The sequence below is a fragment of the Dryobates pubescens genome, chromosome Z, assembly GCF_014839835.1.
Source record: "Dryobates pubescens isolate bDryPub1 chromosome Z, bDryPub1.pri, whole genome shotgun sequence".
NCBI classification, from domain to species: Eukaryota; Metazoa; Chordata; class Aves; order Piciformes; family Picidae; genus Dryobates; species Dryobates pubescens.
This window is the reverse complement of record NC_071657.1, coordinates 74,142,709-74,155,817: the sequence shown is the minus strand read 5'-3', so window position 1 is coordinate 74,155,817 and position 13,109 is coordinate 74,142,709.

The window sequence follows — 13,109 nt, the reverse complement described above, 5'->3', positions numbered from 1 at the left end:
TTGCATGTCCTTTAACTCTTACTAGGAACTTTTTCTCTGTTTCCCTCTATTTTCCACATGTATATTTTTCTTCTGCCTGTTTGTACCTCTACTCTGTGTAAGTAGATCCTACTCTTCTATCCACCACAGCAGGGTGGCTTCAGAAACAAGCACTATCCGTCTTCAGGGCTACAGCAAGATGATGGTAACAAGCATTCAAAGCCACTTCATCTTTATTTCCAGAGTATGTCCTCTTTCTTTTAGTGAGGAACTTCCCCAGACCTAGAAACAAATAGCTGCATGTTTTTTCAAGGTATAGTCCACCTAACTCTTACAAGAAATGAGTGTCCCCCTTTCACAATTCTTCTGCTAGCATGAGCCCAATACTTTCCATAGTCAGAAGGAGGAAGTCATGACAGCTGATTAATATATTTGTGACACACATGAACATTCGTAGAATACCTTCATTCATGGTCCATTCCAGGGATAAAGTTTAAAGGATGACATGGGTACCTCTATTTTTATAGTCTTATGAAATAGTGCAGAACCTTTAAAAAAGAAAAAAAATCATTCAGTGACAAATTTATTATTTAATTAAAAAAAAATAAAATGACTGAAGCAGCATATTTATAGCCTTCTGTAAATAAAAAGACCATGAAATAAAAATAAATGCAACACTTGAAAGTAAATCGGGCCAGTGGTTTGGTGGCAACTTTAGAAGTGGGTAGTGGGCATATTGTATGCACTGAAATTTATTTATGTTTGACACCCTCAGCCTGGAGGTAGTCTGTAAAATATATCATTTCTTCAGAGGTCAGTTTCACCAAACACCCAGGCATGAGGGTTTACTGAGGTAACTGTCCCAAAGTCCATCGTGGTAAACATTTGGATTAGAATCTACATAACTTCAAATGTTTTTGTGACAAATCCATTCCAGTACTCAAAGATGTCATGAAATGGACATTGGTGATTGCATTTTCACTTTGCACACAGACATTCAGGTTTTGTACTGGGTATTTCCAGCCAAATGTAAAACTCAGCTTCTCATCCCAGACATTCTTCTCATATATATATGTGTGTGTGTGTGTGTGTTTGTTTTAAATTTCCTACTATTTTGAGAATAATTTCTATATTTGCCAGCTAGTTCTTAAAAGTGCAAAATTTCTCCCAATGCATTTCACAGAAATGTTCAACAAAAAGTAAAGACATTTCATTCCTGTTCCTCCAGTACTCCACAGCAATATGTCCAGATTCATAAAAATCTGAATTAACCCAACTAACTACAGATTCACTCCATTAGAGGAAAGTTGCATCAATGCAGACTATGCTAGGGAAAATTGTATGTGGGTTAAAATAAGACTCCCATAAAAAGCACTGTGTTTAATTATGTTCATGCTATTGCAACTTTGGATTTTTTTCTGTCACAGTCATTTATCTTTCCCAAGATCCAAGTTTAGAGAGACATTCGGGTCTACAGAATGTAGAGAGGTGTTGGAGATTTGGTGTTTCTGGTCTTCATGAAAAAAAAAAAAACAACAAAAAAACATCAAGAACCAATATATTAAAAAAAAGGCCATCTAATAATGATGAAGAGAGCATTACAATGATAAAACATAACATCTGATGTTGAAGAGAGCAAAGTAAATTCATACAGCTGAATGATGGGTGAGTTCTGTCTCTATTTCTGAGGAAAAAGTGTCAGGCAACACTGAGGTGCCAGGGCAGCGCTTTCTGCAATTGCTCTCCTTGGGATTTCACACGGTGCTTGATCAGAGATTTACTGCCACAGATGAGATGTTTCCAGGCTGCACTTCCCCAGCCACCATGCTCATGCTTCTACCTCCTCAAAAGGCCTCTTTTGCACTCAGACAGGGCCACCTTTGATCTCAGCTGGGGGTCCACTGTTAACTGCTGCTGGGAAGCAGTTTCAAATCATCAGGTCAACCAGATCTTTTGAAGATAGAGCCATTTATTCCACAGCTAGAATAGCAACCACAGGCAGCCAGAGGAGCATAAATTTTGCTTCTGGTTGGCCATTAAAACAGGGCTTTACTGTCTGTGGTCTCAAGCTGACTCAGTAGCACCACTGGGGCAGTGTGGTGATAGATGTGCATTCATCACTGTTATATAATTTGTTTATGGAAGGACATGTTCAGTCTGGCTGTTTGGAGATGGACATGTAGTTCCATCCTGGTGCCATCGTGCCCCCCTGGTACAAGGAGGGTGGGAAGGCAAGCCTTGGCCATGGTGACAGCTTCAATAGATATACTGGGGCTGGAGGAACCAGCGTTCCTACCACTATTTACGATTCTTACAGACGAGCAGCTTCAGGGTTAACTTGCCCCTGCTCCTGCTGAAAAAAAAAAAAAAATAGGAAAAAAGGTAAATGTATCCATATCCTGGACTGAAACTGCTAATTAAGCTACCAGTGTTTCACTGAAGGCTTTCAATAGCTCTGAATTTTCTTATAACATAGGTGATGGCATATCGGTGGCAGAAACTCAGATGCTTACTTGATTTGTCCCCAAATTAAGTTGAATACAGCTGTATCATGACCATTTATCCCTTACTGCCCAGAATCAGGATATAGCCATGATTTATAGAATGAAGTGGCATTTTAAATAGCTACTGTGAGACTTGTGTTTTGATTCTGGCATAAATGGCTTAAATACGTAGCTTTCAGAAGTAGTTTTACATATTTGTAAAGTTCTAAGACGAGGTGGCTTCTAAGTATGCAATATTTAGTAACAAAATAAGGCAGCTACTCTTCTGGGATTTTTTCCTTCTTGTTTATTTTTTTTTCCCATGAGTACAAGCCAGATGTGAGAGCCTGAGGAAGGCTGTACTATCTTCACAACCCTTGCCGGAGGCCAAAACCATTCAGTCTTTAAGCAGATTACATCCTGTGGAAAGATACTTTTGCATGCTAGACTTAGTGTTAATCCTCAAGGAGATTATAAAAAACTGGTAAATTATAAAAAAATAGTAAATGAGCAGAAAAAAAGAATAATAACAATAAAAAAGAAAACACTTTCCAGTTCGGATTGTGTTTTTTTACTACAATCAGGAAAGTAAAGCAGAGCTAGGAGGAAATTAGGATTCTCTGCAGGTACTGTTAGTTTTGGAAGGTAGCAGTCGCATGGCCATGCCACTAGAGAACATATTTCTGCACTCAGATCCTTTAACATAATTACCTTTGGCAGGTGGAAGCACAGTGTCCCCTAAACTCACACAAATATCCCATTCAGATGCTTTTCCAAGGTGATGTTTTAGAGTGCCCTCTCGCTGTCTGGTGGTCCTATTCCACTGGAGGGATTTATGGAAATTCAATTTTAAAAACTTATTCAGATGGGCTGGAATATGCACATGAGAAAACCTGCTGTTGTTGTGGTAAAGTATATGTTCACAGATTTATTAGGAATGATCTTATTCCTGGAAGCACCAGGTATTCCTGTAACTCACCACCATCAAGGTTTTTGCCCATATTCTCCTTTCATGCACGCATTACAGAACGGAAAGCCATGTCTGCACTCCTGCCACTGGGATCAGTTCTTTGTTTGTTATTGGATCATATCGTTTCACAGTTTGTCTTGTGTAAAGGGTGATTCAGAGAGCTGCTGAGAGTTGAGCTTCCCACGCCTGTTGTTAACAGCTAAGCTTTGTTAAGTGTAAAAGGCTTGCTTTAAAGTTTGCATTGAAGTCATATTTTTATGTCTAATAAAATCTACGATAAATCACTGGGGCAAGGAGAAAACAGGGAAAAAGGATGACAAGGAGAGGAAATTTTCTTTGCTCCATCTCCCGGTAGACTGTTGGTATTTTCAGAAAGGCTGGAAGCAAAACTGTATCAGAGGGTACAGTGTGCACCCATGGATGGAGCATCATGCTCCAGCCCAGTTATATGTACTCTGTGCACTTCACAAAGGAAGTGAGTGTCATCTGTGCAGACACAGGAATAAGTCAAATATTGTGTTTGTCATCATTTAAACATGTATTTGACAGCCTACATTGACTAAAATTTGACCACTATGTGGTCATCATAAAACTGTTTCTGGCTGTGACTTCAGAAATTTTTTCAGAACTCTGAGACTGGGTTTCTTATTCATCACAATTAGCATGAAACCATATCACAACATGAAATTACTGTGTGTAATGTTACAGTTTTACAGCAGTAGCTCTCAAATTCCCTTCCTTTTCCTTCCTTCCTTACATGGTTTCTCTCTAAGTAGTGAAGAATGAAGCCTTCAGACCATCAAGGGGAAAACACAACATGTTTATGTCTCTGTGTTTAAGAACTGATCTATTGGTAGAAGTGCAAAAATCAACTGTTTTAACAGCAAAATACTCCAAATGCTGTTTTCTTTCGTTTGTTGTGCCTTTCTTTTTTTCCCCTTTCTTTGCATTTAATCAAGGCTAGGATTACTTATTTCAAGATACGACCAAACTTTTTCTTACAGAGTTACCTAGTATATTGAGTTGTTCATCTGCAGTTGCCAATTTGACATTTGCTAGATTGTAGAGGAACAGTATCAGGATTGAAAGATATTTATCCAGGAAAATACTCTGATATGCTTAATTTATCTTAGTTTATCTGTTTATCTCTTTGACAAAAAAAAAAAAAGTGTTTTATTGAAGTGTTTTATTGCAAACAGCCCTTTCATGTTTATTTTTTTTTTCTACTATTGCTGTATCTCATACTTTCCACATTTTTTTCATGTGGTGCTTCATTCTGATCTCTGTTAGAGTATCATAAATTGTCCTTTGAATTAGACCAGCTTCAGAGATTTTAAACACTGTTAGTAATGCAAGAAATATTACCCTATTCATAAATCATACTTCACATTGGGACAAATTAATTTCCTACCTCTGAATCTGTAAAGAAATCTGAAAGTTTAACAACTGCTCCTTAAAACACTTTATTGTAAATCTGTCTCTTGGATAAGACATGAAGATGCAGGAATGCTTAGAGAAGTAGCAGTCTTGTGATTGCTTAACCTTTCTTCCTTGATTTAGGCTTTGACTTGTAGATACCAGCCCGAATAATGGAATTATTGAACACAGCTGCTGCTTATAAGTCTCAAAAATCTTCAGATTTTGTATTCAGATTTCATGACCAAGATCTTTTAATACACAGAATAATTGCATATAAACATATCACATCTTTAGGAAGTTGAGATGAGCAGTAAATGCCAGATTTTCAACCATGAACATAGATATTTTCACACAGAATATTGTAAAAAGCTGTTATCCCCTGTTGAAATGTGTTATTATTTTCATTATCATTCCAATTCTCTACCTATTTTTCTTAAGGCTACAACCTGGCAAATAAACTGCTAGTCAAAATAAAAAATAATAATAATAAAAATACTATTTTATAGTGTAGAGCAATTAAAAACAATCAAAATTCTAAGAAAAGACAAGACATGTTTATCTCTGTGTATTTATAATCAGTCTAGACAAGTATAACCTCTTGAATTTACCCACGTCGCATAGTTTGGAGTTTTGTAGGCACTCTCAGCTTGGCGATCAATGTCAAAAGAAAATAGACAGAAGAGTTCCTCTAGAATTTCTTATAAGATGTAGCTCTGTTTTTAAGATGAGAATTTACATCTTTGAAAGCAAAGCAAGCAGATTTCAACAGTTTCCAATTTTTTTTCCAGACTGAAAACAAGCACTTAATGCAAGTGGACAAAAAAATTTTCAGTAAAACAAATGAAATTGTGTTTCAGCTATCAGAAACTTCATATAAACAAAACCAGGAAAGCTGTATGTTTTTTGTGTAGTTTCCTGCTTTGTTGGTGACTGATATATTTTTCTATCCATTTTAGGTGTCACTGTATACTTGATACCAGTTTAAGACTCCAATGTGATACCTACACATCTGCATTTCAGCTCTCCCACACATCCTCTTGCAGAAATGGGATTTATTTGCCATGGTGCAATCACATAATACGAACTCTGGGTCTTTCAGTGCTCACACAGAAAATGGGGCCTCTTGATTTTTCCCAAAACACACAAAAACATGTTTGCAAGTGAACAGACTAGGACCCTTACAGCTATGTGAATAGTTGGCTCATCCTCATCTGCACGACACAAGAATCTGTCACCTGCAGCCAAAGCAGGGTAGATATTAATACCCCCACGTGAAATACCATTTCCCAGGGTTTCTACAAAGTTTGTGTGGCTCAGGTCTCTTGCTGCAAGCCTGAGAGTGTCCACTACGAGCCAACTGCAACATCACCATCAAAACCAGCTGGCTGACCTCTGCACTGCAGAGATAAAAAGAAAAAAAAAAAAAAAAAAAAAAGATTCTTCTGACTAATTTTTAAGCACCTTTAGCAAAGTCCTTCATTCTGATTAAAATGATAACTCCTCAGTCAGTATACCAGACAAGTAGTGGGGAAATGTTTAAGCATAGCCATGAGAGTAAAAATAGAAAGATAGCCTCAATGAATCCCATCCTGGGACTTAGGAGCCTTTATCAGAGATACCACAGAATCATAGAATCATTTCAGCTGGAAAAGACCTCTAAGATCTTTGAATCCTACTTTCAACCTGACACCACCCTGGACATTAAATCATGCCCTGAATTGTCATATCCACACATTTTTTGAACACCTTTAGGTATGGTGACTCCACCACTTCCCTGGGCAGCCTGTTCCAATGCCTGAGCACCCTATCAGGAAATAATTTTTTTCTAATATCCAACCTAAGCTTCCTCTGGTACAAGTTCAGGCCATTTCCTCTTGTTCTGTCACCTGTTACTAGGGAGAAGAGATTGACCCCCCACATCACTACAACCTTCTTTCAGTGATTTGTAGAAAGCAGTTAGATGTTCCCACTGTTACAGTCCAAAATCTTTTCCTGAAGGGATATAATGATGCCTTGTCTTGTAAAACAAACAAACAAAACAAGCAAAACCTACAACAGGGTGGGTGGGTCACTAATTGCTTGAGAAATACAAATGGAAGGGGAGATGGTAGGCACTCTGTTAGACAATAGCTCAGTGTTTAGAGCCCTCACTCAGCATAGTGGAAACTCAGAATCAATTAATTTCTCAGCCTCTGAGGTTCCCAACTCTTATCTCTTATGAGGGTAGGTGGAACCATAAAATTATAAGCAATTTGCAGTAGGAGGGGACAATGCACTCATCAGGCTGTGCTGGAGCTGTTCCACTGGCCACTGAACAGTGACTCAGTGGGCTAAGGAGGAACAACAAAAAGGGTCAGAAACATCCAGCACAGTGGCTGGGGTTTCTATCCCAGAGCACATGCAGGCCTTATCCTGTTCTGAGATTATTTACTTGACTTTTCCAGTGGGTGTTTGGTTTCCTATTGCACATCTGCCCAATGAGCAGTGGTGAAGTGGCTTTCAACTGATCCAGTTTCTGTGGGTTAATAATCATCATGTATTCAGCCAAAACTCATTTTCTTTTGCCTATGGTATCTGAGGTTTTAAGGAGGACTTAAGAAGGCAACAATCTGGTTCAGCTTTATGGGCACTGCAGGCAGCTACAGCAAGGCTTTCCAGGAGTCTATCCAAAAGCTGTTCTTTACTTTAGCTGTTAGAAATGAAATCAGAAGTAGCAGCACTGGAAGAAATGTGATAGTTGAGATAAATTATTTAGATAAATTATTTAGATTCTATATTTACTTTGCTTTTGTCATTAAGTTCAAGGACTTTGGTGCATATATAATGGCATGCAAAGAATTAATAGGCATATGAAGGCACTGCACAGATGTTGCTAACCTACACACAAGTATGTGAATTGAGTAGGAGATTTAACTATATGAAGTTAGAATATCACAGCATTTTAAACAATGGATTCCGAAGAATCTGTTTCTACAGTATTTCACCTTGAGAAAGTTTATTCAGGCTTGTAGAAATTAAGTTCAAGCTGTGACTGTTCTGTCTGTAACACCTTTTTGTTCTCTTGTTCATCAATTTATACATGTGAGGGTGCATATAAGGCACATCCTAATAATTTTCCTTCTTTTTTCTTTATTCACTGAGCTTTGCTCTCTGAAGCAGGCTTGTTTGAATTGTAGGAGAACCAGGCATTGTAAGCTGCTCTAGAAAACCATAAAGAAAATAAAAATGTTATTTATACACTCATGTATAAGATGACAGTCAAAAAGAAGGAATTTTGTCAATATTGAGTGGCATTTCAAGTGCAGACTTTGATTCCTAGCAGAACCATGCTATACCAAAAAAAAAAAAGGGGGGGTGGGGGGATTTTTAAAAAGATTACTCATTAAATTAGCATTTTTACACAATAAATAATATGTAAATAATATTTAAAAGATGAAGCATTATGTAGTTGAGCTTCCTAAGTTGTTCAACCCTTCACCAACTCATTTCTGTAGTGAGTCAGGTAACCACTCTATTAAGAAGAAAGTAGATGCGTGGAAAAACGGCACAGGCTGTAAACTCAATATGGAGAGTGGGAGGGGAAGAAAATTAATTTTCCCAGTTACTCTTTCATTAATCATAATATTATTGTTGGCTAATTCTGCCTCTCCTTCCCTCTTATATCTAAAGATCTTCTATTGCTGTGTGATGGCTATATCATATATTTTTTATAGTCTTGAAAAATTACTTCCTCTTCTTTTTAAAGTCATGAATTATGGAAGTGTTGGACTTAATTTCCTTATGTTCAGAAGCCATTTATTTATTGGAATTCTATTAAAAACAATAGGAGACAAGCATGAAAAATACCCTTCATTCTAGTTTTATTTTCTTCAACAAATAATATTTGGAAGTAATCTAGTGCATTTCTTAGTTTTGGGGAAGACCTGGATGCACAGTGTTTATGGAAGTCCTTTATGCAGCACCGAAACCATCAGACAGAACTGTTCTGCTGCAGGAATAATATAAATAAGGCTAAATAGTTCTCAGGGCTATCTCCAAAACATTGTGGTGCTGCAAAAGAACAGAGCAAAGATTAGTTTGTTCTGCAGTGGTTTTTTTTTTTTTTTTTAATGACAAAATAATACATTTAGGCTGAGGCCTTAGTGCAAAGCATGAACTGCTAACACATGTAATCGCAGTGATGTTTGGCTCTCCATCTTTACTTAATCTGGCTTTCCCCTAGCTGCACATTTGCTCCTTAAAGTTCTGGTTCTAAGATCTTTCACCTGCTTTGTCCCTAAAAGGTAAGCAAGGGGATTGCTCACAAATAATGCCTCTTTGCCAACCCATCTGCTAATGGAAATCTGTGATTTTGTTATGATTCTCAAATAAGGAATGACTTTGTGAGAGCATTAGCTTCTTAACTTGGATGGAAAAGTTTATTCTAAACTTATGGCAGAACAAACAGCAAGTCAAAGACCTAAAAGTCATCCTAATAATTCTGTAGTTAGTCTAATAAGTACCTAGGATTATGGATTGCTACCTTGCTGCTTTTGTTTCAAGAATTATAATTTCTTGTCTTGGTTCTCTACAGCAAGCGGGGCCCATTTCTAAAGTCACCTCCATTCTATAAGGCTTGATCATTTGCTTTGATGTAGTTTTGGATTCTCCCAGTGTAAAGGAAAACACAGCTGAGCAAGAAAAGGCTATTAAAACTGAAACAGTAGAAATGGATCTATCTCCTTGTTTTATACGCATAATCTAGAAAACAGAATAGAACAACACCCTATCTGTTGCAAAGCTCATACTACACCCATCTGAACATATCCTAAGAAAATCTCTTGTGCAAACTAAACCATGTCCTTGGCCATGACTAGTATCATTCCAACACAACCCTCATTCCTATTGCTTTTAGAAGAAAGCCAGGCCTGTCATCTCTGTCCTTCACCAGAAACACTTTGAAACAAACATTCTATCTCCAGTTAGTTCCAATTGTCTTGAGAAATTAATCTCTGCAGATGTCTTCAGTGGGGATTCCCAATAAAGTTAGTCTTGGCTACTGGAAGAGTGTTGTGGGATTGGAAAATGCTTAGTGGAATTAACCAAAATTAACATTGTGCATCCTGAGGTTTGGGTTCAAGCGCAATTAGTTTGAGAGTTTTGGCTTACTTGTTGCTTAATATTTTGTCTTCTGCAAGGAGCAGAAACACTTGGTTTCAGTAGAGCAACAGAGCTTGTGGTTTTGGTGGAGATATAGATAGGCTGAGGTCTTCAAAAGAGTGGAAGAGGAAAAGGTAGGCAGGAAGGCACAGTCACTTTCTTAATTTTCCTTGTGTCACAAGTGTCACAAGTCACAAGTGAAGATGAATGTGTGTATTTTGAAAATTTAGTGAACTTTGAAAATTTAGTACATCCATAGGAATTAATACTTTTTCTCCAGGGTATTTGCTGTTTGATACTGCATTTTTCATTAAGAGAAGCATAGCCAGCAGATCAAGGGAGGTGATTCTCCCCCTCTACTCCACTCTGGTGAGACCCCACTTGGAGTACTGCATCCAGTTCTGGAGCCCCTATTACAGGAAGAATCTGGTGGTGCTGGAACATGTCCAGAGAAGGGTCACAAGGATGATCAGAGGGCTGGAGCACCCCTCCTATGAGGACAGACTGAGAGAGTTGGGGCTGTTCTGTCTGGAGAAGAGAAGGCTCCAAGGAGACCTTGTTGTGGCCTTCCAATATCTTGAGGGGACCTACAAGAAAGCTGGGGAGGGACCATCTCCCCCTCTATTCTGCCCCATCTACCCCTCTACTCTGCCCTATCTCCCTCTCTACTTTCTGCTAAGTGCTAGGTCTTGCACTTGGTTCGCAACAACCCCAAGCAATACTATAGGCTTGGGGCAGTGTGTCTGGAAAGCTGCCTGGCAGAAAGGGACCTAGGGGTTCTAATGGACAAGTAGCTGAATAGGAGCCAGCAGTGTGCCCAAGAAAGCCAAAGGCATCCTGGCTGGGATTAGAAATGTTGTGTCGAGCAGGAACAGGGAGGTGATTGTCCCGTAGTGCTCAGCTCTGGTGAAGTCGCACCTTGAGTGTTGTGTCCAGTTTTGGGGACCTCAATACAAGAGAGAAGTGGAGGTGCTGGAGCCAGTGTAGAGGAGGGCAAGGAAGCTGTGAAGGGCCTGGAGAATAAATCTTATGGAGAGTGACTGAAGGAGCTGAGGCTGTTTAGTTTGAAAGAGAGGAGGCTGAGGGGAGACCTCATTGCTCTCTACAGCTACCTGAAAGGACATTGTGGAGAGGCTGGAGCTGGTCGTTTCTCACAGGCAATTAGTGATAGAACAAGAGGCAATAGCCCCGGGCTGCAGCAGGGTAAGATTGGACTGGACATTAGGAAGAATTTGTTCCCAGCAAGAGTGTTCAGACATTGGAATGTACTGCCCAGGGAGGTGTTGGAGTCCCCAACTCTGGATGTGTTTAAAGGTTGTTTGGATGTGGTGCTTGTGGATATGGTTTAGGGGTGAACCTTATGGAGTAGGGTTCTGGGTTGGACTTGGAGATCCTGAGGGTCTTTTCCAACCAGAATATTTCTGTGATTCTGTGTGACTTTTTAGGGTGTCAGGGAGCGATAGGACTAGGACTAATGGAACAACAATAGAAATGGGTAGATTCAGCTTGGATGTTAGGAAGAAGTTCTTCACCATGAGGGTGGTGAGACGCTGGAACAGTGAAGTGGTGGAAGCCTCATCCCTGGAGGTTTTTAAGGCCGGGCTGGATGTGGGTCTGAGCAACCTGATCTAGTGTGAGGGGTCGCTGCTCATGGCAGGGGGGTTAGAACTGGCTGATCCTTGAGGTCCCTTCCAACCCTAACAATTCTATGATTCTATGATTTTTTCCCCCCAATGCACATTTACTTTTCAGAACTAGTATAATGTGATAGCTGTGTCACAAAGTGAATAATATTTGATTTTATCTCAGCAATACAAGGCTTTGACCTCTTCTTGAGTTTTGTTTTCCTTATTTGGAGATTCATATCTTCCATGCGCAGTTGACTACGCAATGCCATTTGGGAACCACAGGAAAAAAAAATCATTTCTTGCTCTGGACGTGACTGGATGGTTGGTATGTCTACAGGCATGGTTACAGAAAGAGTTACAGGATCCTCTATGCAGGATCCAGATCTGGTGTGGAAGTTTAGACATCAGCGTAACCAACCACTTCTATAGAGCACAACTCCAAACCAGCTGTGTGCCTCCTGGCGGAGCTGGGTCATGTCCAGCTAGCTCAAGCAAGTACACAATGAGATGTTCTCCATATGCAATTCACTTACCAAATTATCTCATCTACCAAGGATCTGTTGCTCATATTTTTGCTGAACAAGGATAATTTGGTTTACCTTCATGATCTTACCCACACAGATACCATTGCTGTGAAACATGGAGTAGATCCTTAGATCCTATTAGAAATACCAAAACTGGCTGGTAGAATCTTTGTGTGTGGATCTTATAGGTCTGAACAGATGCTTTGCTTCTGATACCAGAAACCTATTTCTATATAGCCATTCAACTATTTTTAGTATAAAATATCATTATTAGTAATACATCATTGCATGAAAACAGATAGTGGCAAATTTCTGCTAACAGTTTATGTGGTCTGGCAAGTGATCTAAATGTTATGATTTACCATACCTAAATTCTATTTGTGATTTTACTGCTCATCTTAGCTCTGTGTAATTGTTGTGCCTCTCTTTCATCATCTCTGATAATGGAAACTCAGTAGTAGCTCTTGATGTCTCTGAAAGAGTCACCGTGTCAGTCTAAATCGAATTTTCATGCAATCTGTCCATCTTTGTATCTCTTAATATTTGGACATACATTAGCAGTTTGTTTCAGGCACTGGATTTTCATCTTAAAGAAATCAAATGCTTTAGCACAACCATAAGTTGTCACATAGATTTTAATAAGAACAGTATTTGGTTGGAAGCATTGGAAGCAAGAAAAAATTCCCATTTACTAGATGTGTGTTAAAGCAGCTGAGGCTTTCATCCAAAACATGCCTCTTAAACCTATGAATTAAACTTTATGGGTTTGAGCATGTTATTCCTTTCACATTATTATGCTTATTTCTTTGTCAAACACCAGGGAAGACAAATCCACCAAAGCCAAGTGGAGAAAGCAGGCTGGCTTTCTGCCCCCTCCAACTGTGATATTTTCTGTGCTCATATCCTGTTTCTTTAACCTTTATTAAACAATTTGTGAGCATGACCTGGTCTGACTGTCTTTGGTGTT